Below are 27,443 nucleotides of genomic sequence, written 5' to 3' on the forward strand. Positions count from 1 at the left end.
AATATTCATTTATGATAAAAATTCTCAAAAAGCAGGTATAGAGGGAATATACCTCAATATAATGAAGATCACATATGACAAGCCCACAATTAACATCATATTCAATGGTGAAAAGCTAAAAGCTTTTCCTGTAAAATTGGGAACAAGACAAGAACATCCACTCACACCACTTTTATTCAATATAGTATTGAAATTCCCAGCCAGAGCACGTAGGCAAGAAAAAGAAATAAAAGATATCCAAATTGGAAAAGAAGAAGTAAAACTGTCATTATTTGCAGATGACATGGTATTATGTATAGGAAAGCCTAAAGACTCCATCAAAAAACTGTTAAAACGAATAAACAAATTCAGTAATGTTGCAGGATATAAAATAAATACACAAAAATCTATTGTGTGTCTATGCACTAATAATGAACTATTCAAAAGAGAAACTTTTTTTAAATGCCATTTAAAACTGCATCAAAAAGAATAAAATATCTAGGAATAAATTTAACTAAGGAGATGAAAAACCTGTTTTGAAAACTACAAAATGTTTAGGAAAGAAATTGAAGAATGCACAAATAAAAGAGAAGATATTCCATGCTCATGGATTGGAAGAATTAATATTGTTAAAATGTCCATACTATCCAAAACAATCTACAGAGTCAATGCAATCCCTTTCAAAATTCCAATGGCAGTTTTCACAGAAATAGAACAAACATTCCTAAAATTTGTATGGAACCACAAAGGACCCCAGATAGCCAAAGCAATCTTGAGAAAGAAGAACAAAGCTGGAGGCATCAAGTTCCCTGATTTCCAACTCTATTACAAAGCTAAGTAATTTTAAAAAGTATGATATGAGCATAAAAGCAGACACATAAACCAATGGAAGAGAATAGAGAGCCCAGAAATAAATTTATGCAGATATTGTCAATTAATTTATGACAAAGGAGCCAAGAATATACAACAGGGAAAGGACAGTCTCTTCAACAAATGGTGTTGAGAAAACTGGACAGCCACATGCAAAGGAATGTAAGTGGACCTCTATCTTATACCACGTACAAAAATTAACTCAGAATGGATTGAACATAGACTTGAAAATATAAAATTCCTAAAAGAAAACATAGGTGGTAAGCTCCTTGACATATGTCTTGGTGATGATTTTTCTAATCAGACTCCAAAAGTAGAAGCAACAAAAGCAAAAATCAAGAGGGACTCCATCAAACAAAAAAGGTTTTGCACAGCAAAGGAAATCATCAACAAAATAGAAAGGCAACCTACTGAATGGGGGAAAATATTTGCAAAGCACATATCTGACAAGGGGTTAATATCCAAATATATAAAGAATTTGTACAACTCAATAGAAAAAAACGAACAATCCAATTAAAAAAACGGGCAGAAGATCTGAATAGACATTTTTCCAAAAAAGACATACAGTTGGCCAACAGGTACATGAAAAGATGCTCAACATCATTAATCATCAGGGAAATGCAAATAGAAGCCACAATAGGATATCACCTCACACCTGTTAGAATGGCTATTATTGAAAAGACAAGTGTTGGTGAGGATGTGGAGAAATGGGAACCCTTGTACATTGTTGGTGGGAATGTAAATTGGTGAATCTACTAAAGGAAACAGTCTGGAGGTTCCTCAAAAAATAAAAATAGAACTACCATATGATCTAGCAATTCTACTTTTGGATATTTATGCAAAGAAAATGAAAACACTAACTGGAAAAGACACATGTACCGTGTTCATTGCAGCACTATTTACCATGGCCATGATATGGAAACAATCTAAGTGTCCCATGATGCATGAGTAGGTAAAGAAATTGTGGTATATATGCAATGGGGTATTACTCAACCATAAAAAAGAAAGAAATCTTGCCGTTTGTGACAACACGGATAGAACTTGAGGGCATTATGCTAAGTGAAGCAAGTCAGACGGAGAAACACAAATACTGTATGATCTCTCTTATATGTGAAATCTACAAAACAAACAAATAAACCAAGCTTATAGATACAGTGAACAGACTGGTGCTTGCTAGAGATGGGGGCTGGGGGGTTGGAGGAATGGGTGAAGGGGGGTCAAAAGGTGCAAAAAAAACCTCTCTAGATGATTCCATGTGCAGCTGAGTTCCTAAAGTCGGACTGAGTTGCCTCCTAGCTCTGAATTTTTGAAGTAACCTTTTATTATCCCCAGGATCCTTATGTGTACATTTGTGCAGAGTCAAAAACACCCCCCAGCATCATGATAAGACATTTCCTCGTTTTCCAGCTTCCACATTCTGGGGCACGGATTCCTTCTCAGATGCCACCTAATGGGTAGCCAGCTGTCACATGCTTTCTCTATGAATATGAGATAGTGTGGTGGATCTTACCAGAAGGGCTGGTTAAATGGGAAAACCATGCCATTAACAAACTCAAGGCTCAGTGGCACGAAGGTCAACCTGCTCTTCCTTAATTGAAGAAAAAGCAAACATGCATGTTCCTTATATAAACACTGATATTTAACATTTAACTCAACCCTCATGATTCATTAAGAAAAGGAAATTCAATAAAGTCAAGCAGATGTGACTACAGGAAAAACTGCCTCCTATAAATCTGGTGATATCCAGGACTTTGAGTAAAAGAGAAATCAATTTTTGAAATAAAATGCTAAGTATAGCCGATGAGCATCACCATAAATATTACTTTTTGTTTTTAGTCCTATAGTGACTATCTTTTACATCTTATACAACTGTGTTTCTTCAGTCCCTTGGAATACTTATTAAAGAATCTCATTGTGCGCAAACTTTAATCTCATGGGTCAGAAACGAACAGTGATGGCTACGATCCTAGCTATTTCTAATTTCCAAAAAGAAAAATTGATTTTTAAGAGACACATTTTGTGGCAAATGAAGTAGGCAAAATAAATTGGCAGCAGAGAGGAGGCAGAAAATAATAGGAAACAGACATAAGCATTGGGCTAGTCTAGTGGTCTGGGACCATTTAGCGGAGGGGCAGACAGCTCTGCACACCTCAGCAGTCCCTGGGGCATCCCTGGGTCAAAGGGCATAATCTATTTTATAAAGCTTTCCATCCAAATAAATTTTAAAAGATGCTACTAAATAGTGTTTGGGCATAAAAGGTGCCTTGCAGGAGCGAACAAGGGGTGCTTGGGAGCAGAGAGATGATTAGGGATTTAAAAACCCAGAGATTTTGAGAGGGAGACGGAAATAAGAAATGGTGGACAATGGTATTTGCATTTTCTAATGGGACGTGGCTCTAGGCACCTTGTTTTAAACAGTCAGCTGTGGACAAATTGTAAGGAAAAGGACGAGAAGTACAATCACACACTGAAGATGGGCAAAACTGCCGTTTAGCTGCTTCTGCAGGGCTTGGAACCGAGGGAAGGAGAGAGCGGCAGGTTTGACACCTGCTTTCCCGAGGCTGCCCCTTGGGTTACAGGCAGCAGCCCCACCTCTTCCTCTTCCAGCCATGCCTTCATCCCGCTGAGCCAAATGAAGAGCACTGAGGTCATTTTCCTTTTCCCTCACTCTAAGGCAATTAGGGACAAGAGGATGCGAGTTTGCAGGACGAAGGCCGCCAGCTGAAGTCTGAAGGACTCTGTCAGGACAACGACAGCGATGCTGGCCTCCCAAAGAGCAGGTCAGAGACTTCATACAGAAATAGAAGCAATCCCTGAGCTGACAGTTAATAAAGTGACAGTGTCTGGGACCATGCCAATAGTCTCATCTACAGCGTGAACTCAAGGACCATTTAAAATGATGCTTACTGGTTTCTCCATTATTGCATGGTTTTGTGCATGTTGTGCCTTCCTAGCTAACCCTGAAAATATTCGAAAGAATGTGACTGGGATTGTTATAGTTCATTGTAGTCAATTAGCCCATTGGTTCCATCAGCTGAAGCGCATGAAACTTAGCAGAGTTCTTAGTTGAGCTATAAAAGTACATATGGTACTTTGCATTTAATTCTGGTTCAGAAACTCAAAAACCATGGGGGCAAAATTGGAAGGGATCTCAGGACCATGAGAACAGGATTTGGAAAAGAGCAGAAGGTGTAAGGCTTACAGTCGAATACTTGATGTACTGCATACCCAAAGTACCTAATGTTTCTGCTCTCTTTCTGTTTAATTTGCAGAGGGAACTCTATTACGTACCAAAGTGTGTCAGGGTACTTTGTGACTCACTTAAGATAGAATTAGAATATGTTAGTGAATGCGGGGATTCATTGCTAGGGTGAAATCCTCTCTTACTTTCTCTCTTCCTCTCCTCCCTCCCTCCTTCCCTCCTTCCTTTCCTTTCTTCCTTCTCTTCTTCCTTCCTTCCTCCCTCCCACCCTCTCTTCCTTCCTACCTTTTATCCTCCCTCCTTTCCTTCCTCACCCTTCCTTCTCTTCTCCCTCAAAAATTTTTTTTGCACATTTGCTAAGCAATGTGTTCAATCTAGAAGCAAAAGTCTGGGTCGGTTTCAAGGCCGTGATATACCACGATCAGACTCAAGTTTCACCGGTGGTAGCTGTATAAAGGGTTAAGCTGGAAGCTAAATTGAGCTAAGACGGTCAGACCTTGATGCCAAAGTTTACGTGTGAGTTCTCTCATCCAATGTAAAAGAGGGAATCATTAAAGATTTTATATGCAATGCAAGTTGCTATTCTAATTTTATACTTCTAAATTTATAATTCTAATTAGATTTTATGACTTTTATTCTTGGAAGAAACTTAGTATCATACGACTGATGTTACTTAATTCATGCTTTGTTATATTTGCTAACAAGAAGTGCTATACACAATGTAATAAAGCATTCTTTTTTGCTTTCAGTTTCCCGTGGTGTTCCCACATCCCACATCCTGAAACTCTCCATGGCCTTGTAACTATGGTAAAGTTAGAAAAATCTGCAGCAATTGGATTCTGTTATCAATGATTTACCAAAACATTTTGATAATTTTTTTCCAGTGTTGGAAGGAAGTACTTCTTAGGGGGTCATTAACTGGTTAGATAGAGCTCTTTGGTGACAAACAGCAAAATTCCGAAATTCTGCAGGAAGGGCAAGGAATTTGGACTCAGCTGGGCCAAGCTCTGAATTCTCTATGCCCCTAGGGGGGTCGCTTATATCTGGGACTCATTTCTTTTAACTGTAAAATTGGGATCAGAAGGCCATTTTGAGGATTATGTAAAATTATTTATATAAAGCACTTAGCTCAATGTTTGGCGTGTAGTAGTAGTGGTGGTGATGATGGTAATGATGCTGGTGATGATGTCAGTGAGGATCATGGTGTACCTTCTGAGAGAGAGTGTGGTATCAGTGGTTAAGAGCATAGACTCAGGAGTCAGATTTCTTGGGTTCATCTTTTGGCTCTACCGCTTACTTGCTATGTAGTCTTTAGTAAGCGTGTTAGTTACCGCTTGAATTACAACAAATTACCCTTAAGTGAAGTGACTTACAACCATTTTGGAGGATCAGGAATTGAGGAACGACTTAGTTGTGTCCTCTGCATCATAGTTTCTCAAAAGGCTGCAGTCAAGGTATTGTCTCAAGATCTGTGATCTCATCTGAAGCTTGATTGGGGAAGGATCCACTTCCAAGCTCACTCATGAATTTTTGGCAAGATTCTGTTCCTTGAGGACAGTTGGACTGAGAGCTTAAATTCCTTGCTGGCTGTTGGCTGGAGGCTGCCCTCAGTTCCTCACCCCATAGACGTTTCCAACATAGGACCTATCAAGGCCAGCAGGAAAAGAGTCTGATAGTAAGACAGATGTCATAGGCTTTTGTAACCTAACCATGGAAGTGACATCCCATCACTTTTTTTTGCTGTATTCTATTTATTTGAAGTGAGTCATTAGGTCCAGTCCACAGCCAAAGGGAGGGAATTATACAGAGTATGAATACCAGTTGGGAGCCATCTTAGAAGTCTGCCTCCATAGCAAGTTACTTACCCTCTCTTTACCTTAGTTCTTCCATCCATTAAATGGAATTAATAGTCATAACTACTTAGTAGGGCCATTGTAAAGATTAAGCAAGTTAATGCTTGTAAAGTATCTATAGCTGTCACATTATAAGCACTCAGTAAATATTTGACATTATTTGTTTATTTTTTTTGGTGAGGAAGATTGTTCCTGAACTAATATCCAAGCCAAACTTTCTCTATTTTGTATGTGGGACACCACCTCAGCATGGCTTGATGAGCGGTGTGTAGGTCTGCACCCAGGATGTGAACCCACGAACCCTGGGCCATGGAAACGGAGCACATGAACCTAACCACTAAGCCACCGGGCCAGCCTTTGACATTATTTTTTAAAAATATCAATTCACAGTTCTTTTACCTCTTATCAAAGCATTGGCCCAATTTGCTTAACCACCCTTGTCACTCTGTGTCAAAAGGTGGTTGTTGCATCACCAGTTTATACAAAGAAATGGCAGCAAAGTTCAGAGCGAGAGGGTGGTGTGCGTAGAATGAGGCTCTAGTCCAAGTGCCGTTATTCTCTTAAGAAGTATAGTGTGGGCAGGTCACCTGATCTCTCTGGGTCGCTGTGTCTTTATCTGTGAGATGAGTGCTCTGGACCTTATCAGGAGTGATATTCTCGATATTCAGCAACTGCCTGCCATCAGGCCCTGGCCAATCAGAACTGAGGCCGCCAGAAGCATGGTGTGGCCATGCTCGGGTGGACTGGCTGCTTCATGGTCTCAAGAAGCCAGTCCCTGCCGGCCCCAAATTCCATGATCCCATGACCTGTTTTCACATCACTTAATGATCTTGTGGTCCACAGAGTGCTTTAGTTTGTTCCCCTTACTTTTATAACTTTTTACCAACGTGGTTTATAAGCCAGCATACTAAAACAATCTACATAAAAGGCCATTTAATACGATATGGTTATCCTGTTCTGTGGGCTTAACCGGTGTGAGCAAATATATCTAAATATAATCATAGTGTTTGGTTCAGAAGCTAATCCCATTAAATGTGTTTTTAAAACTCAACAAACGTTGTTGCAGAGCCTCATTGCCAGAATGAACGTTTTAATCTGTGTTTGTTTCTGGCAGACCTTCTGGATCCTCCTCAAGAAGCTCACATATGCCTTCAAACAGAAAGTCACCAGCGAGGTGACAGTGTCCTTGCTTGGTGTCTGCTGTTCCCCAGATGCCCTGTGTGACCTGCCTCTCCTAATGCTGGTTAAGTACCCGTCCTTTCCTACACAGGAAGCTCCGAGGAGCTAATTACCATTTAATGAGAGGAAACCACCTGATTAGAATGCCTTTCGCGGTCCTCAGCTAATAAATGTTGTATATACTTTGGACTGCATCTAGTCAGCGTGTGGCTTCCCCTCCCTACTGCGTCCTCCGCTTTCACAGCTCTGCCTCGCTCTAGGGCTTTCTGCAGTAACCTGGCTGAACAGTTTGCCTTAGTTAATTTGAGGAAAGTTTTGGGCCAAATTATTGAGGTAAATATTTTGATTAAATTTTGCTTAGAGCAGTAAGTGAAGGAAGCTTCTGAATCCAAAACAAGGCCCAATCATTCCAACCATGCTTGATGGAGAACAGCAAGAGTCTGATGAAAAGCAAAATCCGCCCAGCAGAGTCACAGGAGGCTGAAAATGATTTCGCTGTGTTTACGAAGGCGATTAGAGTCACACCGGTGCAGCTCTGGAGGCCCGATGGGAGGGGCAGGAGGGCTCATGTGGAGGCCCAAGCCGTCCCCGTGGGTTGTCTGGACTGAGCTGTTCGTTACCAATAGTGGCTTCAGGAGATGGGAAGTGCCCTAGGATGGGCCAGATTAAGGTCTTCTATATCAGTGGTCTCCAAACTTTTTGGTCAGGTGTTACTATCAGTAAAAGACTGTTGAGCAGCGCTCTCAGTTTATTCATAAACTCTGTACATGTATTTCAGTAATTACTTAATATCTCAAAGAAAACATACGCTGGCTTGAGGTGCACCACTCACGACAGCAGATAGTCCACCTTTTAAAGGGCCCGGATGATTTCTGCTATGTTTGAGTAAATCGTCATGATTTTCTCATGATGTGGCTGGGATGAAAACAAATGTCAAGGGTACCATAAGTGGGACACCATCAACTCTGTCATCTTGTTGTTAACTGTGCTTGCCTCAGTACTACCTGCTTCAGCATTCAGATACTTTGGCAGGAATATTTTAAGCCATATGAACTTTTTTTTTTTCCCAAGATTGATCATGTTAAAACCAGAACAATTGGTTTTGTTTGTTAAAACCAGTGTGATGGTTAATTTTATGTGCCAATTTGACTAGGCTGAGGGGTGCCCAGATGGCTTGTAAAATACTTCTGGGTGTGTCTGAGAGGGGGTTTCCGGAAGAGATTAGCTTCAGTCGACTGAGCAAAGAGATTCACTCTCACCAGTGTGGGCAGGCATCCGTCCTCCGGTCCACTGAGGGCCAGAATAGAACAAAAAGGCAGAGGAAGAGCGGACTCCCTCTCTCTATTCTAGAGCTGGGATGTCCATCTTCTACTGCCCTTAGACGTTGGAGCTGCTGGTTCTCGAGCCTTCAGACTCTGGGACTTACGCCAGCAGCCAGCTGATTCTCAGGCCTTTGACTCAGACTGGGAGTTAGACCATCGGCCCCCTGGTTCTTGGGCCTTCAGACTCGTATTGAATTACACACCAGCTTCTCTGGTCCTCCAGTTTGCTGACACAGATTGTGGGGCTTCTCAGCCTCCATAACCCCATGAACCAATTTCTGTAATAAACCTCCTCCCATATCTCTATGTACCCTGTTGGTCCCATTTCTCTGGAGAACGCTGACTAACATAACCAGATAACATATAAATCCACTTAAACAGGGCTGTGTAGACTGAAAAGGGTTGCAAAACAACCAAGTAGGAGAATGAGTAAGGTCTCTGCTCTGGCGCTGCTGTGCCATGGAGCTCCCATCTTCCCTCAGGGCATGTCATGTGTGCTGTTGGTCCTGTGTGACATAAGGAAGGGATGAGAGCACTGGCGTTAGTCTGTTTATTAGATGTTAGATGTTAGATGTCTTCCTTTAAAATAGAATTGCTATGTTAAAAGAAGTTCTCATATTTTGTGTCCACGCTCCAAAGGAAGCAAGCTGTGAGCGTCCGCCTCAAAGAGCCTTGGTTTAGATTTATATCAAGGATACCAGCTGGCTGGTTCTGTTGCTCCTGGAATAAGCCTCTCATGGTCTCGTTCGTTCCTCTCAGTTCCCAGCTCCTTGACCAAGCTTCAGAGAGCTGTACCGGGCACTTTCCTTAGTGGGAAGTTTGGGATTCCCTTGCCACATGCACAGCAAATGGTGGCTGGAGCCTCCGTCGAGCTGTTCAATTGAGCTCCGATCTCCCTTGTTTCCCACAAGCCACAAATGAACTAAAAGCTCAGCACGGCTCAGCGCACAGTGGGACCTCCGCAGACAGCTCCTCTTCTGCAGGGCGAGCTGAGGGTTCCCTAGCAGCCTCGTCAGTGTATAGAAATCTGAGCTTCTTGCTAATGGACACTTGTTCTTTTTTGTCATCAGGAAGGGGCAGGATCTTGTAGAAAGAGTGTAGGTTTGGTCATCAGACAAACTTGAGTTCAAATCCTGGCTTTGGCACATTCTAGCTGTGTGACCTGGGGCCAATCCCAGCCTCTCTGAGCTTCAATCTCTTCATCTTTTAATGGGTGTGATAATATCTACTTTACTGGATTGTTGTGAGAATTAGGGATGATGTACGCCTGATGATAGGCACTCAGTACATGCTAAGTATTGTTCCTCATTGTTAGTGTTGTTGTAACTATTTACACTCTTTTCTTGGAAAGAGAATGTTCTCATATACATTAAAATTTTGATCAGAAATAAATTTTATTTATTAGCTATTACTTACCCCCTAAGGCTGAAATAGATGATAGATTATGTACAAGGATCTAGAGAAGATTGGTGGGGAAGGGCTGGCTGTGGGGTAGGTCCCAGGGGCTCAATTACTGAAAGGCATTGAGCCAAGGGTCCGAACATAGTCTAGCAGAAAACCAAGGTCCACCTGGGAGCTTGAGCCCCAGTTAGAGCGTGGAAGTGCAATGGGCTGTGAGGGGAGCCAGGCCTCACGCATGCTCTGTGGAGGTGGAGCTTGGTGCTTGTTGGGTGCTTTGCTTTAGAGGAGCTGGACTAAGACCAGAGCTGGGAGACAGAGCACCTCACCTGGGAGTTCACCCTTTTATCAGTCCTGTGTTAGAAGAAATAAAACGAGCTGTTATAACAAACTCCCAATGTCAGTGGCTTAATACAAACGGTTTATTTTTTACTCCCTTTACAGTCCATTGAGGGTTGATGAGCAAGCAGCCTTCCATGTGTTTATTCAGGGACCCAGATTCCTCCCGCTTTGTGGCTCCACCTTCCCCTGGATTCTCTCAGTTCAGGTGTAGATGAGGGGGAAGTGTCAATTACATCTGCAAAGTTCTCATGGGCAAAGTTTGGAAGGAATGCGTGGCACTTCTGTTCATATTCCCTCGGCCAAAACTCAGTCATCTGGGTGCACCTAACTACAGAAGAGGCTTGAACGACCTAGCTGTGCCACCAGAAAGGAGGAGAAAATATGAATATTGATGAATACTTATAATTTGCCATTTGGCTTTCAAATTTTTTGGATTGCAACCTAGAGGAAGCAATCAATTCCATGTCAATACCCAACACACACACACACACAATTTGTAAAACAATACTTATTCTTATTGCATATGATACTCTTTGGTATTTTCTATTCTATTTCACTTTAAGTGAAAGTTTAAAACACTGGTTGGGCCACATTAAATTAATTTCACAATCTGGCAGAAAATCTAGATTCTGGATTGTAAGCCTAGTTATGGCTAGAGATAGGGAATGAGGCCCCATGCACAATGATCAGGATCTGGAGTGCCTGAGAGCACTTTCTGGGGGTCCCTGCGATTAAAAAAAAAATCCAACTGATGGGTCCAGAGACAGCAGAACTCCATGACACCACCTGTGTCATATAGGGTTCAATCTGGATGAGACACAGGGTTCAAACATTTCCTTTTCAACACAACAGCCTTGAAATGTAGTTAAAAATAAAGAGACGTCAAAACTAAACATAGAGCCCTGTTGCTTAGCAAATGTTTCTCCTTATCTCCTCCAATGTTTGCAAGTTGTGAAACAGAATGCCTTTCTCATTAGCTGTACCTCATACCCCATTCTCCCCACCCCTAGTCAAGTGAGGAATGGGTATCTCATCCTTCAGATGCCACTATTTTAAGAAAGTGACCCATGGACCGGTGAAACTGGAAAATCACTCCTGTAGGATGAATCATGGGAATACATTATTCATGCTTGGATATTTTCTTCGCAATGTAAATGTGCAACCCTCCAGAGTTCCTTGTGAGGATTTGCTTGGTATTACAGCAGTACTGAATTTCCTCGTGGGAACTGAGGTAGACAGCCTTATTGATAAAGGAAGACCAGAATCAGGCATACTGAAAGCCTTCATGTATATGTTTTTGCTCCATGCAAAGAAATTCTAGGAGCTACCAAGTGCCAGCCACATGTTGAAATCACGCAGTGTGTGCAGAGTGTGTTGTGTCGCATTTAATCTGGGAACACCCCCTCCAGAGTTGCCCCGCTTTCCCCTGACTCCATCAACTAGTCTTAGAATGAAGTTCATTTTCATAGTGTGGCTATAGTTTAGTTTTTAATGTTAAAGCAACCTGGCTTTGTATAGGAGTTGCTAGTTTTCTAATCTTTAGAAGCCCAGTTACAATATGAACTAGTCGGTGAGGGGGAATGGAAAGCAAAATCCAAATTGGCTCGATGTTAATGGCAGCAGTGTGCATAATGAATATAAATTAGCTTTCGTTTAACGAAAGTTCACTTTTAGGTGGGTACTTAATGAGCACATGACTTAAATCAATAAAGAGAAAGAGAGAAAATTTTGAGTGATCGAGATGATCAAACCCCATGCTCTGCTGAGCAGAGCCCCTGAGAATGTCGTGACATATGGCTTTGTGGGCTCTGGGTCCCTGTAATGGCCCACCAGGCAAATGCTTAAGTTAGATCATTCTGATCGCTTTTTATATTAGATTAAATATCATTGCAAATGTTTCAGCCATGCTCAAATCTGTCTGTCTTTAGGCTGACTTCATTTGAACCAGGTTAACCTGTAATCCCTGGGACTTGATTAATAGCTTTATAGTCAGGGGTAAACTGGCCCCGTGAAAGCCTCCCCTAATCCCTTCCCCTACTGAAAAGAGCAACGCTGGACATGGTTGGCTTTATCAATGACAACGTAATTAAAATGGGAACTTGCAGTCTTCACATTAAGCTAAGAACCACACAGTCCTACCTTCCCTTGCCTTTCAGAGTTTTCAAGGAAAAATAAAAGAACTTGAAGGGGTAGCAGTTGTTAATTAAACCTTCAAAGCTTTGATAAGTTCATGGTATTATTTTAGAAATGATAAAAAGACATAAACATATGCTTTATCTATGAGCCTTTCAAGTATCGAATTTAAGAAGTGAAAATGTAAGCCTATTGTTAAAATTCAATGCTATTATTTTATTGTAGCCTTGCTCTCAAATACCTATGCATTCACATATTCACTTATTCAGCAAATATTTCTAAAGCCTGTGTTGTGCTAGGCTCTGTTCTGGGTGCAAGGGATGTATCAGAGAACAAATCAGACAAAAATCCTCACCCTCCAGGACCTTGTACTCCAGCAGGCAACAAATGAGCAAATAAAATATGAAATATGTTAGTGCTGAAACTTGAGGACAATAATGAAGAAGGGAACATGGAGAAGAAGTGACAGGTGGGTTGCAATTTTAGACAGTATGTCCAGGGAAGGATTCACTGATACCATTCAAGAGAAGACCTCAAGGAGGTGAGAGAGCGAGCATGTGACACCCAGGGGGAGAGTGTTGTAGACAGAGGGATCGGCAAGTGCAGACTGAGGTGGGAGCACGCCTGGCCTTGAGGAACATCAGTGAGGCAAGATGACTGGGGAGGACACGCGAGGGGAGTGTAAAGGATGAGTGCAGCGGTAGAGAGGGCACTGGGGGCTCTGCAGGACACCGTGAGAAGCTTGGCTTTGACTCTGAGTGTGATGGGAGCCATTGGAGGGTTTTAAGTAGAGGAACGATGAACATATTTAGTTTTTACAGGATCACTCTGGCCGCTTGTTGAGAATAGATCCCTTAGGGGCAGAGCAGGTCTAGGAGAGATGATGGTGGCCTGGACCTGGGTAGTAGCAGTGTGGACATGAGGAGTGGTTGGCTTTGGAGAGAGTTTGAAGGTAGTGCTGCCCCAATTTGCTGATGGATGAGATATGGGCTGTGAGAGAACGAGAGGCATCAAGCATGAAGGAAGTTTCCTGGGTGGAGAGACTAGGGGAGGAGGAGGTTTGGGGGAAGAAAGAAACTCAGTTTGGTCCTGTTAAAATTGAGTCAAGCTGTCAAGTAGGTGGTTGGCCATTATGGTTTACCTCCTGGCTTTTCACGTCCTCCCATGTGTTGGGCGATAGAGCTGTTGTGTGAATTAGGAGTCGCGAAGCTGCTTTCTCAAAGAAAGAGGGTCTAACCCCTGGATAAAGGTCAGCTTTCCCTTTTATAAAGAGTTATTATACAGGCTGCATTCCTTAGGACTCTTCTTCGTAGCAGGCCACCTCCACCCAGTTGCATAAATGTCAGGTTCTCTTTTTCTTTATTCTCTCTTGATTAGTGAGGCTTAGTTTTAACTGCAACCACATTGGCGTCTACTACTTCAGTTATTGATGTAAAGATGTATTAGCTAAGGGCAGAGTCTCTTTGTCCATGATGTGATGATTATGCATAAATTCATATGACTTATCAGAACCCGGGAAGGGCTATTCTTTGGGTTTCTGCAGGGTTTTGACCAACTGCTAACTGAAATATAATCAGCACCCCTCAACTTGTCAGGAAAAGTGTTTCATTCTAAACTGAGCCAGGCAGGGCACCAAATGTGGGCATCTGAGGTGGCTGAGAATTCACACTCAGAAACATCAGAGAACCTGGGCTCAGCCCTCCTGATAACACATAGCACCAAGTGACTGCCTTGCTATCTTGGAGAGTGGATTTTTTCTTTTGTATATGATACGATGTTGATGGATTGTGTCTGTTGCAGAGACACAAGGAGAAAAAGGTGACTCAAGTCCAAAAATAGCCTTTCTGAATGCATTAAGAGAAAGCATCTCTGACACAGACAGGAAGAAAAGGAAGAGGGGTCAGGAATCGGTGACAAAATGTTCATAGTACATTGGTCACCAGCATTGATTCATATTAAGTTATTGTCCTCTGCTAAGAAGGACACTGTCCTTTGCTTTTATGTTAAATTATAGAAACTCTCTAACACTGTACAGTTACCTGCAGGTTAAATTGATTGTCCATTACGCATATTTTAACAATCTACGTGGTAAGCGTTTCCTATCCTTTCTTCGTCACCTCACACCCCGTTGGGGTTTGAACTGGGTCAGGTGCACCACCGTCTTTGCTAATGTGATGGTTACATATCTGACTTCTCTATAAAAGTAAGAATGTCAGCACCGAAACGAGGCAAGGAAAAAAGTCTCATTTAAGTGTGCTTTAAATAGACAAACAATATCTGAAAGAAACTTTAATGGAAGAAATTATCCTAGTCACAAGAGTAGCAGAAATCATTACACATCTCAAATTAAACTCAATACGAAATGTGCAGAAAATATATAAAGAACACTCTAAAACTAGTAAAGGATATGAAAGGAAACTTAGTAAGTAGGCAGAAAGATGCAACTATGAAAAGATGCAAGTTATTCCTAAATTAATCTATAAATTTGATGCAATCCCAATAAAAATCCCACTGGAGTTTATTTTCTTTTCTTTGTGCATTGCTTGTTTATTTTGGAACTCATCAAGAATAGTAAGAAAAAGTAGGAAAAGACTGTTGAGGGAGGCTTGCCCTACCATACATTAAAATGTGTTATCAAACTATAGTAATTAAAGCTGTGCAGTGTTAGCACAGACTAGAAAGATTAAACCAATGGAGCAGAAGTGAGAAATAGACTTATTATATGGAAATTTCATGTTTGATAAACCCATGATTTAAAATCAATGTGAAAAATGGATTTTTCAATAAATGGTTTTAGGAAAACTATCTAGACCTCTGGGGAAAGAATAAAAGTGAAATCACTCAATCTTCCTTCTAACAGAAAGATGAATCAAAGATTTAAATATAAAAAATGAAACCATAGGAATACTAGCAGCAAACATGAGTTTTCCCTATATTTTTGATAGGATGAGAGCCTTTCTAAGCAAGAAAACAAACCCAGAAGCATAAAGTTAAAGGTTAATAAATTTCACTATCTAAAAATTAAATTTTCTATAAGGCAAAAATATTGTCATGAATATAATCAAAAGACAAATAACCAACCAGGGAAACATTTAAAACATTTTACTGACTAGTGATTAATTTTCCCAATATGTAAGGAGTTCTCTCAACTTGATAAAGAACAGGAACATGAATTCAAGTTAAAAAAAGAAAAAAGTTCATAAATACATGGAAAGATTCTTAATCTGACTAACAATCAAAGAAATTCACTTGAACAATTTGACAACAAAAGAAATAAAAGGGATCCACACTGGAAAAGAAGAAATGAAACTGTCACTCTTTGCAGACGACACGATTTTATATCTAGAAAACCCTAAAGAGTCCACTAAAAAACTTTTAGAAATAATAAAGGAATGCATCAAGTTGCAGAATACAAAATCAATGTACAAAAATCGGTTGTGTTTCTATACACTAACAACAAAGTAGCAGAAAGAGAAATGAAGAATACAATCCCATTTACCCTTGCAACAAAAAGAATAAAATACCTAGGAATAAACTTAACGAACGAGGCGAAAGATCTGTACACTGAAAAATATAAAACATTGTTGAAAGAAATCGAAGAAGACACAAAGAAATGGAAAGATATTCTGTGCTCTTGGATTGGAAGAATTAACATTGTTAAAATGTCCATACTTCCTAAAGCAATCTATAGAGTCAGTGCAATCCTTATCAAAGTTCCAACATTTTTTACAGAAATAGAACAAAGAATCCTAAAATTTGTATGGAACAACAAAAGACCCTGAATAGCCAAAGGATTCCTGAGAAAAAAGAACAAAGCTGGAGGTATCACACTCCCCGATTTCAAATTATACTACAAAGCTATAGTAACCAAAACAGCATGGTACTGGCACAAAAACAGACACACAGATCAATGGAACAAAATTGAGAGCCCAGAAGTAAACCCACAGATTTATGGACAGCTAATATTTGACAAGGGAGCCAAGAGCATACAATGGAGAAAGGAGAGTCTCTTCAATAAATGGTGTTGGGAAAACTGGACAGCCACATGCAAAAGAATGAAAGTAGACCATTCCCTTACACCACGCACAAAAATCAACTCAAAATGGATTAAAGACTTGAATGTAAGACCCAAAACCATGAGACTTCTAGAAGAAAAGATAGGCAGTACACTCTATGACATTGGTCTGAGCAGCATATTTTCAAGTCCCATGTCTGACCGGGCAAGGGAAACAAAAAAAAAAATGAACAAACGGGACTACATCAAACTAAAAAGCTTCTGCACAGCAAAGGAAACCATCAACAAAATGAAAAGGCAATCTAACAATTGGGAGAAGATATTTGCAAACCATATATCAGATAAGGGGTTAATATCCAAAATATGCAAAGAACTAATACAGCTCAACAACAAAAAACCCAACAATCCAATTAGAAAATGGGCAAAAGATCTGAACAGAGATTTCTCCAAAGAAGATATACAGATGGCCAACAGGCATATGAAAAGATGCTCAACATCATTAGCTATCAGGGAAATGCAAATCAAAACTACGATGTGGTATCACCTCACTCCGGTCAGAATGGCTATAATTAACAAGACAAGAAACAACAAATGTTGGAGAGGGTGTGGAGAGAAGGAAACCCTTTTTCACTGCTGGTGGCAGTGCAAACTGGTGCAGCCACTATGGAAAGCAGTATGGAGTATCCTCAGAAAATTAAGGATAAATCTACCATATGATCCAGCTATTCCACTGCTGGGTATTTATCCAAAGAACTTAAAAACACAAAGGCATAAAGACACTTGCACCCCTATGTTCCTTGCAGCATTATACACAATAGTTAAGACATGGAAGCAACCTAGGTGCCCATCAAGGGACGAATGGATAAAGAAGATGTGGTATTTATACACTATGGACTACTACTCAGCCATAAGAAATGATGAAATCCGGCCACTTGTGACAACATGGATGGACCTTGAGGGTATTATGCTGAGTGAAATAAGTCAGAGGGAGAAAGTCAAATACCGTATGATCTCACCCATAAGTAGAAGATAAAAACGACAAAAACCCCCACAAAACATAGCATTGGAGATTGGACTGGTGGTTACCATTAGGGAAGGGGGGAGGGGGAGGGCAAAAGGGGTGATTAGGGTCACATGTGAGGGGATGCACTATAATTAGTGTTCGGGTGGTGAACATGATGTAATGTATCCAGAATTTGAAATATGATGTACATCTGAAAAAAATAAAAATTAAAAAAAAGCAATTTGACAACATTTTGCAATTTTCAGCTTGAGAAAAATTTTAAAAATACCCGAGGCGGGGATGTAAGCACGCACATTCACTGTATACGGGAGTGTAAGTTGGTTCCCCCTTGCTGTGTTCTAAATGTTTGTGTCCCCCACCAAAATTCATATGTTGAACTGCTAATGCCCAATGTGACAGTATTAGGAGGTGGGCCTTTGGGGATGGTTAGATCATCAGGCTAGAGCCCTCACAAATGAGATTAATGCCCTTATAAAACAAGCCCCAGAGAGAGCTCTTGGCCATTTCTACAATGTGAGGATACAATGAGAAGTCTGCAAGCTGGAAGAGAGATCTCGCCAGACCATGTTAGCACCTTGATCTTGAACTTCCCAGCCTCCAGAACTGTGAGCAATAAATTCCTGTTGTTTATAAGCCAGCCAGTCTAGGTATTTTGTTATAGCAGCCCAAAGGACTAAGACAGCCATCCTTAGAGGACAATTTGGTAACATCGACTATACATAAGGTGCACTTACCTTTTGGTAAGGCAGCTGACACTTTGGGGAATTTGTCCCGTATCATATCCACACATGTGCAAGAAGTATGAGGTGAGGTGTTCATCACAGTGTTTTTGGTCATAGAAAAAGATTGAAAAAATTGTCAACAAATAGGCAATTTGTTTAAATGAACTATGGTACATCCTTCCAATGGAATATTATTCAGTTATAAAAAAGAATCAAGTACTTATGTTGATCTTACAAAGAGCTCCAAGATACACTGTTTAGTCTAAATGCCAAGCAGTGTATGTAGTATGCTCTAATTTCTGTAAACATGAAACAGGATACGCACACATGTGCACTCGCATGTGGTATATATGTGTCACACACATACTTCTCATGCTTGTATATGTCTAGAACACTTCTGCAAAATGGTTCCCTTAGGGAGGGGACCTAGGAGCTGGAAGAGGTTGTTCGTGAGAAGGAAACGTATCATTGTATACACTTTTTGATGCTTATGGGTTTTTTTACCATGTGCATATATTATTTTTGCAATAAAAACAAATTCTTTTAAAAATAAATTCTAAAACATATGGGAATTTATGATATATAAATGTAGCATTTCAAGTTAGTAAGGAAAAGATGAATTATCCAATAAAGAGTTTTGGCACAACTGGATGGCCATTTAGAATAAAGTTGGATAGGCCAAAATAAATTCTAGAAGGATCAAAGTTTCAAGTGTAGTAGAAAATAAAACCATTAATGTTCTTGAAGGAAGATGGTGATAATTTTTCATAATGTTGGGTTGGGGAAGAACTTTCTAATCATTTAATGATAACATTAAAATTGAGCAAATTGACCACAAAGAGTAAACTTTGGCTCAGTTAAAAATATAAACAAAGTTGAAAGACAAGCAAAATGGAAAAAATGTTTGCAAGACAAATGTTAGATCATAATTCAATATTATTAACTAAATATTCTTACAAATCAATAAGAAAAAACAAAAAAAAAGAGTATAGGACGTGAACAGACAACTCACAAAGTAAAACGTTTAGTACATGAAAAGATTTCAACCATGCTAATAACAAATGAAATGTAAATAAAAACAATGAATTTCATTTTTCACCCAAAAGAACAAAAATACAAATTTTAAGTTACTCAGTGTTGTTGAGCACACTATTTGGTGGAGATAAAAATTTGTACTTTTCTGAACATCACTTTAGTAGTTACAATGAACAATATATGCACTATTTATTCCAGTAATCCCTTGTCTAGGAATTTACTCTGAAGAGATAATCACTCAAGTTCAAATTGATAAAATCTCAGTGATGTTCATCACCACGTTGTTTAGAATCACACACACATGCAAAGGAAGCCATTTAAATGGTCGTCAGTGGGTGTTTGTTACGTAATGAATGGACTACAACGTAGCCCTTTGAAATAACAATAGAGATCTAAATGTAGGGACACGCGAGTTTCTCCTTGACCCGCTATCAAGTGCTTGAAAGCAGACTGCAGGAAACCATAGGAGCGCAAAGAACTGTATGGAAAGAGAGCTCTTGGAAGGTGCCTCGCACAAATGTCTACAACGGTTTTATTAAGCAGGAGGAATTTAGGTAATTTCTACTTTCTCTCATATTTTTTAAATTAAATCAGAGCATATGTTAATTTACCCTATCCTTCAATTAAATGAATCCTGTGCAGACATTTAAAATAATGTAGAAAAAATTGAATGCCATGAAAGGATGTTTGCAATTTAAGTAGAGAAGTAGACTACAAACTAATGAGTAAGCAGTATCCCATTTTTAGAATGAAGTATAGAAATATACATCCACATATGTACATTTGTGATCAGAAAAAAATAGCTCAAATATATTAACAGTGGTAATCTCTGCACAGTGAGATTCTGTGAGACTTTTTAGGAGATACTTCCTATATTTTCTTCAAAGAAGTTGTATCAATTTTTAATGGAAATTAATACAGTTATCTCTTTAAAAGTTATTTTTGGGATAAAAATGTCAAAATCTAGGCTGTGTGGAAACAAAAAAATCATTCTCTCTTTAGTAACTTCTTAACCCAGTATTTAAAAGCCAGATTACGAAATGGCAAGGGAGGGGTTGGGTTACAGATGGTGAAAACTATATGACATATGAATATATGAATATGTGACATATGAATATATATGACAGAAAGGCTTTCCATGATCCACAGACTCAAAATCAGAGGTTTAGACATTATGAAATTAAGCCCTTTCCATTGTGTTTTTTTTAAAAACTACCTTTTATGGGTTATAGGTACCATTATCACCTGCGTTAACGCCCTCACCAATATTGACAAGCATATGTGCAGGTGAGCTTCCCCCAGGGATTGGTGAACAGTAAGATGTGTCAGAAATCTGTGGCCACGTGAATCCCTCTCAACTTCACGAGCCAAGAAGAATAAAGGTTAAATTGGGCATCAAAACTGCAAAAAGACCTGGAGTTTGTTTTTACACGAGATCCTGAATCTTGCTCTGTTGTAAACTGGCATTTGAACAGTAGAAGCCCATTTCATAGGCAGCCGTGGGTTTTTAAGTTCTGATTTATTTCTGATTTGTTTTTCAGTATTTCCTGAAGCTATAGATGTTTCAGAGGCAGTGGGGGAACTGAGAAAGCCCTAGGAGAGTTTCAGGCTTTGAATTTCGGAACTCAGCCATTCAGAAGTTCATACTCATGTTCACGAAAACAATGTCACAGGGTCACTTTGACCAATGGAGCGTTTTGTACAAGGGCTAGAGCTTGGGTCCTGTGTGTGTTTGCTGAAGCAGCCTTTCACCCCATCCACACTTGCCTTTTTCTCTTCTTTTTTCCTTTATATCAACATGTTGTAGCCCGTGACACCAGCTAAATTAATCACTCGCTACACTCAGGGAAGTCACCGCAGGATATGGAATAACAAAGACAACAAAATTATTGCAAGGCTGGAGAGCAGGGACTGGCTCATGAATAGAGCTAGCGCACCAGCACCAGCTGTGTCCTCGCAGGGGCTGGAGCAGCAGATTAAATTGGGACTGCTTTTTATTTTATCTATTTATGTGAATTTGAGAATGGCCGTGATACAGTGCCAAGGACCCCTGGTGAAGGGAAATCCCTTTGGAATGCCCAGCCTACTGTCAGAAGGGAGGCTTACCTGAGCTTCAGGATTGCCCGGGAGCATCCTCTTCGGGTCCCCTTTGAGCAAGCTCTGCTTGGGCAGATCCAGCTGAGTGATTGCTGAGCTGCTGGGATCCAGAACATAAGGGGTCCGTAAGTCAGAGCCAACAGAGAAATCAAATCTCCAGCATCAAGATGTGTCTTCAGTCCTAGTGGGCTAACCCTCTGCACAATAGCCCAAGAAAAAGTTGGAGAGGAGTGTGTTGGGAGTGTGCGTGTCAGCTTTTTTACTCAGGGGTACAGGAACCCCTGATGACAAATGTTGGCTCGAGGCAGGGCAGCATAGTGCGCTCACCAGTGTTCTGTTTGATGGACGAATGTCAACCTACAGGGAGCTGTCCGAGATTGACCAGAGCCCAGTTGGACCTTTCCTGTTAAATGTGTCTCCCAACAGCTTAGAAAAAGGCCAAGGAGGCACACCCAGGAACCAGCAGTGGACACACAGCTGAGAGGACCAGCAAGGATATGGGATGACGGCATTAAGATTCAAAAGCTCTTGAAAACCACAAACAAGTCACAAATAACAAGAGGAAATGTAAGGAAGATGATAATAAACATATATTTTACAATCATCGACAAAAACAAACGTGAATATAAACGACTGAATTTGGGTTCAGAAAATCAATTGAATGAAGATAGAATGAGGGGGATTTAACTGAACAGCAAAGCCACTCCAAGGGGTTCTAGGGTCACGAAGAGCTGGTCGAAGGACATGGGCGTCAAGCTAAGGCCAGTGGAACAATAGAGCTTGGAACAAGGCGGGGAAGAGTTCTATGGTCCTCAGCACTGTTCAGACCACATTGGAAGAAGAACCTACCTTTGGCTGACCAGCACGAGCAGGAGAGCATTCAACACACTCTGGGGACTAGAGAGAGCAGAACTAGGGCCAGTGTGGGAAAACTGAAGAGAGCAAAACTGGGCTTGTTACATGCTAAATTATGCCCCTGCAGAATTCCTGTGTGGAAGCCCTAAGCCCAGAGCCTCAGAGTGCAACTGTATTGGAGAGAGGGCCTGTGAGGAAGCGACTGCATTAAAATGAGGATGTTAGGATGCGCCCTGATCCAACCTGACTGGTGTCCTTACAAGAGGAGGGAATTTGGACACAAAGACAGCAGAGGTGCTCATGCACGGAGGGAAGACCGTGTGAGGACACAGTAAGGAGGTGGCCATCTGCAAGCCAGGGAGAGAGGCCTCAGGAGAAACCAACCCTGCTGACCTTTGATCCCGGACTTCCAGCCTCCAGGACTGCGAGAAGATAAGTTCCTGTTGTTCGAGACCCCCAGTCTGTGGCATTTTGTTATGGCAGCCATGTATATATGTATGTGTGTATATATGTATAGCAAATGAATATGTGGTTCAAAAGAAAGAAGTGTTTTCTAACAAAGTGGCAGAGATAATCTGGGCTGTGGTAACAAATGACAAGGACTCCTTCCTTGACCAAACTTTATCAGGCTCCTCTGAGTCCTCTTCTCGACTAGATCTCAACCTTGGCCTGCCATCCTTGGCATGCCAAACTCAGATTTAGCAAAGAATCCTACTAAGCTAGTTTATCAAAATTCCTCCACCTTTGGTATGTAATGCAGCTCCTTTTAGTAATTTTCTATCCACTGACCTCTGCACTCTGCCATTGGTTATAAATCCCCACTTGTCTTTGCTGTATTGGAGACTGAGCTCAGTTCTGCCCTGAAGTCTTTCTCCCCTACTGCACTAGCTCAGATAAAATCTGTCTTGCCCTTTTTAACAAGTGTCAGGTACAAAGTTTCTCTGTAACACAAACAACTCCCACATCTCAATGTCTTAACAACAAGTGTTCAGTACACTTTCATGCTACTTGCGCTGTGTGGGTCAGCAGTGGACTCGCTCACTGTGGTCACTCAGGGACCCTGGCTGATAGTGCAGCACCTTGAGGTGTACTTCCACAGTCCTCAGGTCAGGGGCAGGGCTGTGCTGGAGCATGCCCTGGCTCTTAAAGGCTTCTGCCCAGATGGGTCTTTATTTCTACTCACGTTTTTTGACCAAAGAAAGTCACATGGCCACACCTAACTTCATCAGGGTGGGGAGGTGAAATTCTACCATGAGTCCAGGAGGAAGAAATTTGAAATATTTGTTTGTAGCCCTAAAGCCTATAGCTATTTTTTTTTTTGAAAAAATTAAGTTAATTCATGTCTATACTCCAACTAGAGGTTGAAGTATAGACATACACTCCAAGCTAGAGGTTGAGATTCCTCTATCAAGTAGTTTTATTATGATGAATAAGCTATTGGGATGGTGCTTATGATCTAGTGGGGGAGACAGACATGTCCACCACTAACTTTAAGTCAATGTGGTATCTGGTGCTTCACTGTCAGCCCCATCACACTACGTTACCTAGAGAATCTGCTCTTCCTTAGGACCCCAAAGAGACTGCCTTTGGCCTCACTGCTTGGGCCGGGAGTCAGTATCTCATCCAAGGTGATTTATTGGACCGAGCCAATTAAATTCTTACTTCTTGGAGGTTTAAACTAAAGGGCAGAAAGCCTAGGTACTTAGTTGTGGCCTCTTTCCTCTCTCCTGACAAGGGGCTCTGGGGGACCAGCAATTCCTGGAGCTGGTCTCTGTGACTTGGGTCCACAGCCCTTTCTGTGTGTAGCTCCAACAGCCTGGGCCCAGCCAGCAACAGACTCGACCCAAGTTGTGTGGTTTAGAGAGGTGATGCTGGGGCAGAGCTATCACAGAAAAGGCTCTTTAGTTGGGGAGGCAGGCAGAGGAGACACTCTCAGAATTCCTTTCTAACTCTGAGAGTTTCTGATACCGTTACTCAGACTCATTACCAGAGGTGAATGCGTGCCAGGATTAGGTGCTGACAGCTGTAAGACGGGACATTCCTATAAACAGTATTTCTCTCAATTTCTCCTATTCCTATAACCTGGGTCTCTATGTTCTTGTCCCTGGGCTGAGTCACCTTCAGGAAAATAAAGACGTTTAACCCTAGGCAATGGGAACTTGGAGGAAGGTGCCAGGCTTTTGATCTTGTCTTGGAACTTCCAGGGAGTACCAGAACATTAATGTACACTTTCCTGGGATACAGGCCATTGATCAATCTCCACAGTGTGAACTGGTATTTGTGAGTGTGTACATGTGTGTCTCTTTGTGTGTTTGGCTCTGTGACTGTTCCTGCCATCAACGCCACCTCCTCTCCCCACGAGGCTTGTTGGGGTTCTTTTTATGTTAACACTCTCTATAAGGACCCTTTGGTTTGGTAGCACTGCGCTTTCCTGACAAATGCGTCAGAAAACAATGCACACCCCTGCCCACTGCTAATCAGAGCAATTACTTAATGAGCACATCTCTATTTCCTCCAGGGTGGACTAATTAAAAGGCTTTCATGCTGTTGTCAGAAATGGCCCGAGTGTGTTTTGTACTACTTTTTGAAAAAGCTGAAAGCTAACATTGGGTTCCACACAGAAATATTTTCAACATTGCTCACTGGATTCTTCTCACCTCTGCCCTTCCCGGCAGGATCAATTTTTGGCCATGGATCAAAAAGGCAGAGCAAACAGCAGGTCTGCAGCCGGCTCCTGTTACTTGAAGACAGGGGATCCAGAGCACAGAGTGGTGGCTCTCAAACTTTAGCACCCATCAGATCCCCCGGAGGGTCTGGTAAATGCAGCCTCCTGGTCCCGCCCCAGAGTTTTGGATTCCGTTGGAGACCACACTTAGAGACTACTGCTATAGAGAAGCTCTTTTCTTCTGTTCCCACTGCTCCTTAAGGAAGCAGAGCACAGCTTTTCAAGTGGAGCTCCTGAGACAGAATCAGCCTTTGATACTGTCATTTTGTAAGATGGAATAGGTGCTAATGGCCCCTTGACTAGGGTGGAAGGGATGTAAGCCCTGGGTCCAAGTCCTGGGTCTGCCACTTGGTAGTTATGTGACCTTGGGTGGAGCTCTCAGTTCTCTGATTCTCAGTGTCTCCATCCATAAGATGGTGGCGTGCATTTCACAGGACTGCTGTGAGGCTGCAGAAAGGCCCTGGTGTAGGATGTGATATGCCCTTGGTGTCCAGTGGAGGACAGGCCCCCTCTCTTTTTCTCCTCTCACTTCTCCCTGTGTTTCCCCGGGCAGTTTTGTGTGACTTATTCATTCCCCAGGGTTCATGTAACGCCCGTGTGGTACACGTCGGTCACAGTGTAAGCTCAGTGAACTTGTTAAAAAGCTCGCTCAAGGTGAACCATGTCCCAAGAGATTAAGGATAAACTGCCACTTTGCCAGGGGCCTTGCATGCAGGCAGCTTTTTTAATAAACAGAAAAAGAAAATGCAAAGCTCCAACATTCACTTTCTTCTGTGGAAGCGTGTTAGCACAGGGAGGAAAAAATATGTTTACATAGTATCACTTTCTAAACTTGTGCACTAAAAGCCCGAACACACAGCAATTTGTGCCAAAAGACTACAGGAAAAATATTTTAATAAAACAGCCCAGTGACGAAAGAAAGTTCTGGAAAGAAGAGTGTAAAGGGTATGGAGCCATCCAGTTCTCTATGCTCACATCCTCTGGCTTCCCAACTTCAGCTGAGATTGTTGATCCTGCTCTTGGTGCTACTGAAATAAAATACCTTAAAGAGAACTTCCCCTGTACTTACTTTCTGCTAATGTTACTTAGAAACCCAGACGGGTTTAGTTAGTTATGCCTCTGAGGTCTTTGTCAACAGCTATATTTTGTTGAGCCACTATTATGTGCCAGACTTGGGGCTTTGTACTTAGCAAACGTTATCTTGGATAATTCTCACAACAACCTAGTAAAGAGGTTGTAACATTTCCCCCAGTTTATAGAGGAGGAAACTGAAGCCCGGAGAAGCAAACGCCTTCTTTGCAACCTGTCCACGTTGGTGAGAACTGGACTAGGGCTTGAACCCCAGGCCTGCCTGACCCTTTAACATCTACAAGACCTTTCTAACCTCTCTGATCAAAGGACGCCAAACGCTGGAAACATCGTTCTGTAAAAATGGAAACAAATTGGATCCAATTGTCAACTCTTCCTCAGCACAAGCAACCCCATTTTTCATGAGTCTGGAAAGTACGTCCCAGTGAAACCCGAATATGTCCAAAGGTTGGAACTGTACTTAGGGTCTGATGAAAGAGGCATGAGATTCATGATTCATGCCTCATTCATACCTAGGTATCTGCAGTCTCTGCCAGGGCAGGGCCTGACATTTTCTAAAGAGAAAACCAACAGCTGAAGTTTACAGGATCCCTTCTAGTCTGTAACTTCTGTTAGGGAAATCAAATCCTTTAAGAGTCAAGGTCTTGAAACCGAAGTGAAGAATGAAGGTTGATATCTAGAGCTGCTTAGTATTCAGTGGCGTAACTTCCCAAAACACACAAATTTAATGCACTTTTGATTGATGCCATAATTACAAAATTTGTTTAAAGCCGTTATATCTTCTTATTTGACACAATATGGCACAATTTTGTTATAGGATTGAAAACTAAATAAGACAACTACAGTTGGTAGTATTTCAAAGAAATATTCCCTTTAAGATGAAATCAATCCTGTTTCAAGTTTATTCCCCTGCTTTATGATTGAGGCTCCAGGGGTGTATTTTGCTGAAAAGTGTCTTTTTGATTTTTTAGACCTTCTTTAGATTAATATGCAGCTGTCATTGCAAGGCAAATCTAGATCTGCTTTTATGTCTCTTCTTTCCCCAGGCTGCAATTGGTGTCTACCTCTCCAGGAGAGATCGTCCACTCGTTTCTGAGTGGGGCTCGCTATCCCAGGTCAGACAGCAAAGAATTCATCAACTCATCATCATTTAGAGCATGTCACGCTTTGTCTGTTTACATTGACTGAATACATTTCTTTGCTTAATATGTCCAATATCTCGGTCTTAATATTTTGCTGCTGTCTAATTTTAATTCCCGATCAGACACACACACACGTGCTCACACCCGCTGTGCACCATACCATATTATCACAATTCCCAACGTAGCAAGAAAACAATCCAGTGCTTTGATGTGTTCTGAGTATAGTTTCAGCATTTATTTAATTTTATTCAAGGCTTTCCTTCGTTTCTTTCCTTCTGTTTCAATTTAAAGGGCAATGGACCTTCCTTTTGTATTCTGACTACTAGCATGTTTTCAATTCTCCCTCTTCTGATTCCTCTACTCAAGCTTGTTTATCTATGCATTTCAGATGTATTTCCCAAAACTAGATCCGTACGCTTGTCCCCATCCTATGAAAACACAAGGAGATACAGAATAAAAGG

At 41.2% G+C, this 27,443-nt stretch overlaps 1 long non-coding RNA gene across 1 annotated transcript; it reads left to right on the forward strand.

The window, feature by feature from the left end:
• Nucleotides 1-3,491: 3,491 nt before the first annotated feature.
• On the forward strand, nucleotides 3,492-27,047 carry LOC139045440 (uncharacterized). Its single transcript, XR_011503755.1, has 3 exons — nucleotides 3,492-3,629; nucleotides 4,801-4,858; nucleotides 26,887-27,047. It is a non-coding gene; the product is annotated as an uncharacterized lncRNA (long non-coding RNA).
• The last annotated feature ends 396 nt before the right edge of the window (nucleotides 27,048-27,443 follow it).

The sequence above is a fragment of the Equus asinus genome, chromosome 5 (assembly GCF_041296235.1).
Source record: "Equus asinus isolate D_3611 breed Donkey chromosome 5, EquAss-T2T_v2, whole genome shotgun sequence".
NCBI lineage: Eukaryota > Metazoa > Chordata > Mammalia > Perissodactyla > Equidae > Equus > Equus asinus.